This window comes from Panthera tigris, chromosome F2 (assembly GCF_018350195.1).
Source record: "Panthera tigris isolate Pti1 chromosome F2, P.tigris_Pti1_mat1.1, whole genome shotgun sequence".
NCBI classification, from domain to species: domain Eukaryota; kingdom Metazoa; phylum Chordata; class Mammalia; order Carnivora; family Felidae; genus Panthera; species Panthera tigris.
In genome coordinates, this window is record NC_056676.1 from 378663 (window position 1) to 391014 (window position 12352).

A 12352-nucleotide genomic window follows, 5' to 3' on the forward strand; every position below is an offset into this window, starting at 1 on the left:
ACTACTATGTGTACTGACATACACCAGTTGTATATTAGTGTGTACTAGTGCGTGTACTAGCTGTGTACTTATATTTGTCCTAGTATGAGTACTAGCTTGTGTGCTATTGTGTGCTAGTGAATAGTAGAGTGTGCTAGACATGCTAATGTGAACTAGTCTGTGTACTGTACGCCCATGTTTATACTAGCATTTGCTAGTTTGTGTGTGCTACTGTGTGCTCATGGACACTCATTAGAATAAAGGAGGATTGCATCACAAATACCATCATGGCAGCATCCCAGGCGGATGTCCAGTGCACACATGATGTCATAGAGGACCAGCCAATCAGAATCTCCCCAGCCTGGGGTTCTCAGGTGGGCAATGATGTTTGGAAGTGAAGACAGAGGTTGAAGCAGGAGACACCCGCGCCCCCCCCCCCCGGCTCCCACAGTCACAGGCTCATGACCCTCCCCACAGCAGGGATGCTGGCATAGCTCCTGTGGTTCTACCACCTGGAATCCCTCCCTCCTACCTCCCTGCATGGATCCTGGCAGCTGAGTTTGCAGTTACCTGCTTCAAGTATGTTCCTTTTTAGGGAATGTCCATCACTTGTGCTCTGAATTAGTTTTACATGAAATACCTGAGATTGAATCTTTGCCCTACCATGTGCTGTCTTAAGAAAATTTCTTAATTTCAGTAAGCCTGAGTTTCATTCTCTATAACATGACATCATGTGCATATCTTGCTAGGGTTGTGTGTGGTTTAAATGAGATCATGCATATGAAACCCTGTGCACAGTGTCTATCCTTAGAATGTGCCCAGTCAGGATCACCATTATTCTTACCTTCAATGTCACTAAATATTCATGTTCTCACAATGTATCTTCTTACACATTACATAGTAGTTTTGTTTGTTTTTGAGATATAATTGGTATATAACAGTATTAGACATACAACATAATGATTTGATATTTGTATATAGTGTGAAAATATCAACAGAACATGTACTTAATATTCATCACCATGCGTATTTACATTTTTTCTTCTAGTGAAAATCAACTCTCTTAATATCTTTCAAATTGACAAGATCACTAGCTATAGTCACCATGCTGCATGTTAGCTATATGCCCAGGATTTGTGTGTCTAACTGGAAGTTTATACTTTTTGACCACTTTCACCCATTTTACCCACTTCCTGACCCCCACGTCGGAACTACCAATCTCTTATTTGTATCTAGGAGTTTTATTGGTTTTTTTTTTTAATTCCACATATAAATGATAATGTGTATTTGTTTCTGACTTACTTCAGTTAGCACAATGCACTCAAGGTCAATTCATATTGACACAAATGGCCAGATTTAATTATTTTTATGGCTAAATTGTACTCGTGTGTGTGTGCGCGCGCACATGCGCGCGTGATGTTTTCTGTACCCATAATCCATCTATGGTCATATAGGCTGTTTCCAGAGGTTGGCTATTGTAAACAATGCTGCAGTTATTGTGGGTGTGGATATATATTTTAGGATTAGCGTTTTTGTTTACTTCAAATTAATACCCAGAAGTGAATTTCTGGAATGTATGTTAGTTTCAGTTTTAATTTTTGAGGAAACACCATGCTGTTATCCAGAGGGATTGTACCAAGTTATTTTCCCACCAACTGTGCACAGGATTGCCTTTTCTCCACAGTCTTGCCAACACTTGTTATCTCTTGTCTTTTTAGTGAAAGCCATTGGGATAGGTGTGAGGTGATAGCTCTTTGTGGTTTTGATTGTGATTTTCCTGCTGGTCAGCACTTTCCATGGTTTCATTGGATGAATGGTTGTTTTGCTATTGAGTTGTAGAAATTATTTTATTTTTATATTTTGGAGAGTAGACCCTTTTTTAGATTAAAATTTGAGAGTATTTTACCAATTCATTATGTTGCCTTTTAATTTTTATTGGTGGTTTCTTTCGATGTGCAAAACTCTTTAGTCTGATGTAGTTCCAATTGTTTATTTTTACATTTATTTACTTGTGGTGTGAAATCCCTCCAAAAAATTCATCGCAAACACTGATGTCACGATGCTTACCACTTACATTCTCTTCTAGCAGTTTTATGGTTTCAGGTCTTATGTTTCACTCCTTAACATATTTTGAAGAGACTTTTAGGTGTGGTTGAAGATAGGGGTCCAAGTTCATTTTTCTGCATGTGGCTTGCGATTCTCCCAGCACCATTTATTGAAGAGACTGTTCTTTCACTATTGTGTGTCCTTGGCTTCTTTGTTGTAAATCATTAACTCTATGTATATGGGTTCATTTCTATTCTCTATTTTCTGTTCCCTTGATCCGTGTGTTTATTTTTATGCCAGTACCATGCAGTTTTGTGCACTATCTCTGTAATTGGAGCTTATTTGTAATTTTTATAGGAGTTATTTTATGAACATATAGTGAAATGTAGTAAGTGGCACATGGGCAGGTTGTCTCCTTAGTGATTCCCTTGTCTGGCTCACAAATGGAAGATAGTCTCATGGAAGAAGAGTCATTCCTGTGTACAAATAGTCACTTCTAACTGCAGCCACCATCCCCACATCCTAAATCCTGGTCTTGTGGATTTCATGCTGGGTATAAAAACACATTTGAGCATGAATACAGTTGAAAAATGGATGTGTGGTTCAGGCTGCATGGGCAAAAAGCATTTCCTGGTGGAGTATACATTTATAAAGTTTGAGATAACTGATTTAAAGCACAAAGGGACCTGTTCTGTATAGGAGGAGGATGGGATATATTTGGGGCATGCTAAGACATAAAGAAAAGGGGTGGGAGGGATTTAGAGTGGAATCTAGCTTTGAGGTGAGGTGGCTCTCACTCATGAGTGTTTGATGAAAGATTGGCCCTGTAAAGTCATGGCCAAAGCTACCACCAGGGCCTTATACTTAAAAACCTTTAATGGCTATGTGTCGTTCTGAGATAAGGTCAAAAGGTAGTCTCCTTTTCTCTCTGTGTTCCACTCTCTGCTCCAGACCCAATCCCTCCTCCTCTGGCCAATGAGAGTTCTTTTTCCCTTTGGGCTACCAAGCACCTCCCCCAACTCGTGTATCACTCCCACTGTAGACATGTCCCTGGTGCCCTTTGTATCACTTACCAGTTAAACAGGCTCCATGAAGGCAGAGACCAAATGTGTCTCCCCTGCTCCTGATGTATCTATACTGTTAATACAATGGTTACAGATAGCAAGTGCTTGATGCGTGTTTGCCAAACAGAGAAGGAGCCAGTTGTGTGTCAGGCTCTGTCTTTGGTACTGACAATACAGAGAAAATAGTGTCTGTCTTCTAGGAGCTCCTGACAGAACAGTGGAAGAAACAGATAGCTGACAGGCAGTTGCTGTGCTGTGGAATAAGTGTTCTGATAGGAGAAAACCCAGGGTATTCTCAGAACACACATGGACCTGGCTGTCAAAGACAACTTCCCAGACAACAGGAAACTCAAAAGGGCATTTGAACATAGCCAGAGGAAAGGGAGGGGAAAGATGTTACCTGTAGACTCCCTCTGGTGGTGGGTAATCATCCACCCTGTCTTTTCTAAAGAGGTACCTTCATGGCCACATTCTCATTTCTTGTCTTCTTACCTGTGGTCTCTTTAAGCCTCTATTCTACTCCCTCCAGTGGCTTATGGCATCTGCTTGCAAGCTTTTCATTTCTCTTAGTTCACTCTCCCCTGTGGTCTCCGGTCTCTAATAATAATAAAATATATAAGCCAAAGAAAAAGGTGTTGCATCCATACAATTGGGTAGTGTTCCACAATGAAAAGAGATAATATCTCACATGGCACATATGAACCTCAAAAGTACATCATATTAAATGAAATAAACCATATAATGTATGATTTCCCTGACAAAAGTTATACATTAAAATAATCCTTCAAAAAAGAATGTAGGTTTGTCCAGCTATGTAGGTCAAAATATTCTAAGTTTATAATCTTGCTATGTGAGTCACTACACATTTCAAAAGCATTGAATTGGTTTTTTAATATCTGTGATTGTATTTAAATTATCGATTAATAAATCTAATAAAATAAATCTACAAATACACTTAAAGCATTGAACTGATTATGTTTTGCTATATTTTAGATTCAGTTTATTTTGAAATGAATTCTTAACATTAAACTGATCCTTTTAACATAGTTTTGTGTGTACAATGTATTATTGTTGAATATAAGTAGAATGTTGTACAGCAGCTTTCTAGAACTTAGTATCTTGCTTAAATGAAATTTTGTGTTTACATGCTCTTGGTATCATGTATGAAATAATTCCCAAAGATAAAATCATCAAGTTTTTCCTCTATGATTTTTTTCTAGTAGATTTACATTTTTAGGGGTTTCATTAAATCTTAATTAGTATATATTTGTGTTTATGTATAGTATAAGGAAAACGTGGGATTTAATTCATTTACATGTTATTATTAAGTTTCCAAAAATATATTTGTTGTGGAGATTTAGCTTGGCCATGATATGCTCTTTAACCTACTGTCAAAGATCAATTGTCTCTATATGTGTGCATTAATTTCAGAATCCTCTTTGGTCTATCGTGTATGTCTATAGGCCAGTGCTACACTTTAGCCTGTAATATATATTGAAAAGAGGAAGTGTTATTCCCCCAATTTGCTTCTCTTTTTTCAAGACTGATTTGCATATTCATTGTAATTCATGGTTCCAAAAAACTTTTAAGTGCATTTTTTTATGTGTGTAAAAAGAGTCATTGGGGTATTGATAGGGTCTCTGCTGAATGTGTAATTTACAGTGTTAGTACAGACATTTTCACAATATTGATTCATCCAATTTATAAACACAGAATATATTTCTAACTATTTCTGTCTTTTTTAAATTTTGCAATGTTTTATACTTTTCAGTGTACATACAATTATTTTCCTCCCTGTATAGGCTTATTCACAAGTATTTTACTCTTGTTGATGCTGTTGAAAATGGGATTGTTTTTGTGATCTACTTTTCAGATATTTCATAGGTAGTATAAAGATTTTATGTGTTGACCTTGAATCCAGAAAACTTACTAAGTTTGTTTATTGATTCTATGTATAATTAAGTGAGCTGCAAATAAATATTAATTTAAAATTCCCTTTCAGATTTGGATGCCATTTATTTTTTTTGATACAATTAATTTGACTAGCAATAACCATATGATATTGAATAGGAGGAATTAGAATGGGGAATTTTGTCCTTAGTAAAATTATACAGGAAAAATAAAACTTCAGTTTATCACCATTGAGCAGGAGGAAGATGTGAGGTTGAGTTACATGGCATGTATTGTGTTGTGCTAACATACTACTATAAATTATTTCTTGAAAATTTTTATCATGAAAGGGGCTACATTTTGTCAAGTGTTTTATCTGCACCCATTGAGATAGTCCTGTAATCTTAATCCATATTTCTTTAAAGTTTATTTATTTATTTTGAGAGATAGCAACAAAATGAGTGGGTGGAGGGGCAGAAAGAGGGGACAGAGAGACAATTCCAAGCAGGTTCCACACTGCCACCACAGAGCGAGATCCAGGGCTCAAATTCATGGAGCTGGGAGATCATAACCTAAGCTGGTATCCAGAGCCAGTGGCTTAACAAACCAAGCCGTCCAGGTCACCCCTCCATAATTTCCTAATGTGGCTTATCACACTGACTGATTTATATATGTTGTGTATTAGGAAGATATTCTGCTGATCATGATATATGAATATTTTTATGTGCTGTTTGTTTTTCTTCTATTTTGTTAAGAATTTCTGCATCTATGAGCTCCTTGGTGTCTTAGTCGGTTAAGCATCTGACCTCAGCTCAGGTCATGATCTCAGGGTTCATGGGTTTGAGCCCCGTATAGGGCTCTGTGCTGATAGCTTAGAGCCTGGAGCCTTCTTCAAATTCTGTGTCTCTCTCTTTCTCTATGGCACTTCCCAAGTTGTGTTCTCTCTCTCTCAAAAATAATTTAAGAAAAAAAAAACATAAAGAAAAAGAATATCTGCATCTATGTTCATCAGGGTATTGACATGTAACTTTCCTATTTTGTAGTGTAATTTTCTTGCTTTGGTATCAGTGTAATAATGCCACATAAAATGAGCTCAGAAATGTTTCCTCCTTATCATTTTGGAAGAGCTGAGAAAGAGTCAATGTTAAGTGTTGCAGGGAGTATGGCTGGAGTTTCAAAAAATGAGTCCGCAAACAATATGCAGTTAAGTGAAGGTCCTCATACTGGAGTCAGAATGAGGCCCTGACTCCAGAATGGAGTTTCTCTTTATTAGGATAATTGCTAAAGACTACGTGAATAAAGTCAGCTAAGCAAGTGTGTTAATCAGTCTAGCAGTTTAGCTTTTCAAGGTTGAATTTTGAGTTAATTGGTTTCTATAACACTAGGAAGGGTCAGGTATGAAGGAGGATCTGGCCCTGGAGGATGTTAATGTCTCTAGGCATTCCTTAGGAGCCACAGCCAAGTTCAGCTATGTAAACATGTCCTAAGGCCTTACACCTTCTCCAGCCCTTCCCTTTTGAAGTCTTTTCCTTTGATGCTTCTCTCCTGCATCTCCCACAATTAAGTATTTTTAAAATTATTTAATAGAATTATCCTGGAATATATATAGTTTTGGCTTTGGTTTATTGAAAGATATTTGATATTGTTTCATTGATTATTATTGGGTTGTTCAAACTTTCAACTTCCTTTCAATTCAATCTTGGTAGGTTTTGTGTTTATATGAATTATTATCTTTATCTAAGTTGTATACATTTTTGACATGTAGTTATAATAATCTCTTATTATATCTCTCCTTCCTTCCCATCCTCCTTCCATTTATCCTTTCTTTCACTCTCTGTCTCACTCCAGGAAAAACAAAACAAAACAAAACTGAAGCTGCTTATATTTCCAAGAAAAAAACAGATCTCTTAATTGGATTGATTTTCCTTTTTAAATTTGTCATTGTCTTTTTGATATTTATGATATACACCATGTTAATTCCCTCGGCCAACTTTGACCTCAGTTTCCTCTTTTTCAAATGTTGTGAGATGTAGGCATCTTATTTATTAAAATGTTTTTTTTTTTTAATGTAGGCGTTTTCCATCTTTACTACTTTTTTATGTTGAATCTCATAGGGTTAGTATGTTGTGTTTTAACTTTTTTTTTTTTTTCATGGTCTGGAGACAAATTTTCTTCTGTTATTTTATTTTACCCTCGTGTTTGTTCAACAGTGTGCTGCTTAATTTTCATATAATTTTGAATTTTCTCTTTTCCTTAAGTTATCACTATCATTTTTCATTTTTTTTTCATAAAAGATCCTTGGGATAACCACATTCCCTTTAAATCACTTTATATTTGCTTTGTGACCTAGTATGTGATACAATTCAGGCAATGTTTTATTTAAGTGTGCTTGATAGGAAGATGTATTTTGCTGTTGTTGGGTAGAATGTTCTGTATGGAATTGATTCACACATTTGGTTTATATCTTTTTCAAGTCTTGTTTTTAAAACGATTATTATATATAGTCTCTCTGGATGATATACCAATTATAACAAGTGGGTTCTTGAAGTCTATTATATATGATGTTGCTGTCTATTTCTCCCTGCAGATGTATCAATATTGGCTTTAAATATTCAGGTGTTGGGGACACATGTATTTATAACTGTTGTATCATGCTATTGATTCAAACCTTTAGTCATTATGTAATGAACTTGTTTTCTCTTGTGGCAAATATTGACTTCCTGTGTATTTTAAGCATAGCTGACTCCCCCTGCTTTTTACTACCCCTGTTGTAAAATTTGCATAAAATATCTATTTCTGTACCTTCACTTTAAGATTTATGTGTTTATAAATCAAAGATGTTTCCTGCAAATAACATATTTTTAGTTTGCTTTTGTTTCTTTTTCATTGAACAATCTATATGTCTGCATTGATTGACATAATTCTCCATTTACATTTGAAGAAACTACTCAAATGTAGGAACTTATTATTTCCATTTTATTAACAATTTTCTTTATATTTTGTAGTTCTCTTGTTCCTAACTATGTTCCTCCTGTCTTTCTTAGTGGTTTGATCATCTTTGGTGATACAATTTGATTTTTTTCTCTTTAACCTTTGTGTATCTGCTATTACTGTGTTGAAATACAATATAAAACTATTATAGACATAAATGTCTATTTAATCTGGTAACAAGATAACATCAATGTCATTAAAATACTGTGCACTACTATTAATCCACATTATTTAAGTTCTGATAGCAGAATTTATTTCTTATGTTGTGTATATATTAAAGATTTTGTAGTTATTATTATTCCCAATACATTTGCTCATTTTCTCGTTTACTAGTATTATAATTGATTTACCCACCACCATAAAACTATTTCAATATTATATTTATTTATATATTTATTATAATCAGTGATATTTTTACTTTAATAAGATCTTTTTTTTCCCTGTCCATTTATTTCAATTAAAACTATTGCTTTTATCCCATCTTTAAACCTAGTGGTGATACATTGCATCAAATTTTGTTTAACGAGGGCAATTGTGATATCTCCTTGTTTAAAGGACAATTTTGTCCTATGTTTGATGGACAATTATTCTGGTAATAATATTCTTGTTTGGTAGTTTTCTTTCTCCTAGGATTTTCCACTTATTATTCCATTCCCCTCTTGCATTAAAGTTTCTAATGTAAAATCTGCTGTCTCACTTGTAAGGGATTGTTGGATGGTAATTTTATTATTATTATTGAATTATATTACATACAATACTTTATTAGTTTCAAGTTCACAACATATTGATTTAAAAATTCTTTTCATTGTTTTATTCTCACTAATATAAATGTAGTCAACGTCTTTAACCATACAGTTTTATTACAATATCATTAATTATATTCCCTATGCTGCACTTTTTAAATCCCCGTGACATTTATAGTATAACTTGAAGTTTGTATCTCTTAATACCCTTTACAAATCCTACCATCACCACTTATGTGGCAGCCACCATTTTGTTCTATTTATAAGTCTGTTTGGTTTAATTTTTTTTTTAATTTTTTGAATTTCATTTACTTTTGAAAGAGAGAGACAGAGCATGAGCAGTGGAGGAGCAGAGAGAGGAGACATAGAATCTGAAGCAGGCTCCAGGCTGTGAGCTGTCAGCACAGAGCCGGATGCAGGGCTCCAACCCATGAGCAAAAAGATCATGACCTGAACCTAAGTCAGACATTCAACCGACTGAGCCACCCAAGTGCCCCTATTTGGTTAATTATTTTATGTTCATTTTTTGTTTGTACGTTTTGTGTTAAATTTAATGTAATTAACTAATATGGTATTTGTCTTTCTCTGATGTATTTCACAATACATGATACCCTGAAGGTCCATTCATGTTGTTGCAAATGGCAGGATATCATTATTTTTTATAGCTGACTAATATTCCACTGTACATATACCACATTTTTATTCATTCATACTTGGATGGGCACTTGGTTTCCTTCCATGTCTTGGCTACTATAAATAATTCTGTAATAAACAAAATAGTCACATATATTAGAATTAGGTTTTCGTTTTATTGTATAAATACTCATGGTGGAATGACTAGATCACTTTGTATTTTCTATTCTTTTTTTGAAAACTCCATACTGTTTTTTATTGTGGTGGAACCAATTTACATTGCTGTCAACAGTGTATGATAATTTATACACTTTTTTCCATATCCTTGTCAATATTTATTATTTCTTACAATTATTTTAGTCATTAAAACAGGCCTGAGGTGATATCTCATTGTGCTTTTCACTTGCATTTTCTGGACAAACACTCATGCTGAGCAATTTTTCATTTCATTTCTTTTCATTTCATTTCTTTTCATTTCATTTCATTTCATTAACTTTTCATTTTATTTTTTGGTTGTGGATGTCTTCTTTCTAAAATATTCAGGTCATCTGCCAATTGTTTAAATCACTCTGTGTGTGTGTGTGTGTGTGTGTGTGTGTGTGTTAGAGTTGAGTTGTATAAGATCTTTGTATATTTTGATTATTAACCCGTGTTTTTGAAATAATTTTTGCCAATATCTTCTCCCATTTGGATGTGGTCCTTTTGTTAAATTGCTTTGTGTGTGTGTGTGTGTGTGTGTGTGTGTGCATGTGGTTTTAGTTGTGCACAATGTTTATTTTGATACAGTCACAATTGTTCATCTTTGTTTTTATTGTCATTGAATCCCATGAGTCATTTATTAATTGTTAATGTCAATGTCTAGTTTACTCCTGTTCTTTATTTATTTTAGGAGACTTATAATTTAATTTTATTCTATTTTTTATATTTTTATTAAAACGTATTGCCAATTTAGCTAACAAACAATGTATTCAGTGTGCTCCTAGTTTTGGGGATATATTCCTGTGACTCACTGCTTACATACAACACCAAATGCTCATCCCAATAAGTGCCCTCCTCAATGCCCATCACATATTTTCCTCTCTCCCTGACTCTCCTCCCCATCAAGGGGAGTCCCCATCAAGGGAACTCTCCTCCCCATCAAGCCTCAGTTTTTACTCTATATTTAAGTGTCTCTTATGGTTTGCTTCCCTCTCTGTTTGAAACTCTATGTTCCCCTTCCCTTGTCCCATGGTCTTCTGTTAAATTTCTCAAATTCCACATATGAGTGAAAACATATGATGTCTGTCTTTGTCTGATCGACTTATTTCACTTAGCATAATACCCTCTAATTTCATCCACACTGTTGCAAATGGCAGGATTTCATTCTTTCTCATTGCCAAGTAGTATTCTATCATTTATACAAACCACTTTTTCTTTATCCATTCATCAATTGGTAGGCATTTGGGACTTGGTTCCGGAAGATGGCGGCGTAGGAGGACGCGGGGCTCACAGAGCGTCCTGCCGATCACTTAGATTCCACCTACACCTGCCTAAAGAACCCAGAAAACCGCCAGAGGATTAGCAGAAGGGAGTCTCCGGAGTCAAGCGCAGACTAGGGGCCCACGGAAGAGGGTAGGAAGGGCGGCGAAGCGGTGCGCGCTCCACGGACTGGCGGGAGGGAGCCGGGGCGGAGGGGTGGCTCGCCGGCCAAGCAGAGCCCCCGAGTCGGGCTGGCAAAAGCGGAGGGGCCGGACAGACTGTGTTCCGACAGCAAGCGCGACTTAGCGTCTGGGAGGTCATAAGTTAACAGCTCTGCACGGAAAGCGGGAAGGCTGGAGGACAAAGGGAGGGAGAGCTGCTGAGCCCCCGGACGGCAGAGCTCAGCTTGGCGGGGAACAAAGGCGCCAGCGCCATCTCCCCCGCCTATCCCCCAGCCAAAATCCCAAAGGGAACCAGTTCCTGCCAGGGAACTTGCTCGCTCCGCGCAAACACCCAACTCTGTACTTCTGCGGAGCCAAACCTCCGGCAGCGGATCTGACTCCCTCCCGCTGCCACAGGGCTCCTCCTGAAGTCGATCACCTAAGGAGAAGCGAGCTAAGCCTGCCCCTCCACCCCCCGTGCACCTTGCCTACCCACCCCAGCTAATACGCCAGATCCCCAGCAACACAAGCCTGGCAGTGTGCAAGTAGCCCAGACGGCACATGCCACCCCACAGTGAATCCCGCCCCTAGGAGAGGGGAAGAGAAGGCACACACCAGTCTGACTGTGGCCCCAGCAGTGGGCTGGGGGCAGACATCGGGTTGGACTGCGGCCCCGCCCACTAACTCCAGTTATACACCACAGCACAGGGGAAGTGCACTGCAGGTCCTCACCACGCAAGGGACTCTCCAAAATGACCAAACGGAAGAATTCCCCTCAGAAGAATCTCCAGGAAATAACAACAGCTAATGAACTGATCAAAAAGGATTTAAATAATATAACAGAAAGTGAATTTAGTATAATAGTCATAAAATTAATCGCTGGGCTTGAAAACAGTATACAGGACAGCAGAGAATCTCTTGCCACAAAGATCGAGGGACTAAGGAACAGTCACGAGGAGTTGAAAAACGCTTTAAACGAAATGCAAAACAAAATGGAAACCACGATGGCTCGGCTTGAAGAGGCAGAGGAGAGAATAGGTGAACTAGAAGATAAAGTTATGGAGAAAGAGGAAGCTGAAAGAAAGAGAGATAAAAAAATCCAGGAGTATGAGGGGAAAATTAGAGAACTAAGTGATACACTAAAAAAAAATAATATACGCATAATTGGTATCCCAGAGGAGGAAGAGAGAGGGAAAGGTGCTGAAGGGGTACTTGAACAAATTATAGCTGAGAACTTCCCTGAACTGGGGAAGGAAAAAGGCATTGAAATCCAAGAGGCACAGAGAACTCCCTTCAGACGTCACTTGAATCGATCTTCTGCACGACATATCATAGTGAAACTGGCAAAATACAAGGATAAAGAGAGAATTCTGAAAGCAGCAAGGGA

At 37.1% G+C, this 12352-nt stretch overlaps 1 long non-coding RNA gene across 1 annotated transcript in view; it reads left to right on the forward strand.

The window, feature by feature from the left end:
* Positions 1-298: 298 nt before the first annotated feature.
* LOC122235117 overlaps positions 299-12352 on the forward strand; it is a 48151-nt gene continuing 36097 nt past the window's right edge. The window contains exon 1 of the long non-coding RNA XR_006213248.1: positions 299-558. This is a non-coding gene — a long non-coding RNA (uncharacterized LOC122235117). The remainder of the gene's footprint in view (positions 559-12352) is intronic.